Source organism: Sinocyclocheilus anshuiensis, unplaced genomic scaffold, assembly GCF_001515605.1.
Source record: "Sinocyclocheilus anshuiensis isolate Anshui unplaced genomic scaffold, SAMN03320099.WGS_v1.1 scaffold257, whole genome shotgun sequence".
Classification (NCBI taxonomy): Eukaryota; Metazoa; Chordata; class Actinopteri; order Cypriniformes; family Cyprinidae; genus Sinocyclocheilus; species Sinocyclocheilus anshuiensis.
This window is the reverse complement of record NW_015539889.1, coordinates 499,922-500,193: the sequence shown is the minus strand read 5'-3', so window position 1 is coordinate 500,193 and position 272 is coordinate 499,922. Positions and strand designations below refer to the sequence as shown.

General features: G+C 27.6%; 1 protein-coding gene across 2 annotated transcripts in view; it reads left to right on the top strand.

Annotated features, from left to right (window-relative positions):
• The window catches only part of LOC107685632 (ephrin type-B receptor 2-like), a 160,602-nt gene that overhangs the window by 145,377 nt on the left and 14,953 nt on the right, over positions 1–272 (top strand). The window lies entirely within an intron of this gene.

Sequence of the window (272 nt, the reverse complement as noted above, 5' to 3'; positions counted from 1 at the left end):
GAAATGAAATTAAATAAAGAAGGAAATCAGTAAATAAAGCAATAATGGCTAAGTGTATAACCAAACAGGAAGAAAAGAGGTAAAACGCAATAAAATAATGAGTAAGTATAAGTCTGAATAGAATTTATTGATAGGTAATAAAATCAATTAGGTAGCATAAGTTTATTAAACTTTAAAAGTTGAAGGCTTATTCATACCTAAGATGATTAGGCATAAGAGGGAATACTAGAAATAATGATCATATGAAATGATCTGAGGGGGAAATTTGAATG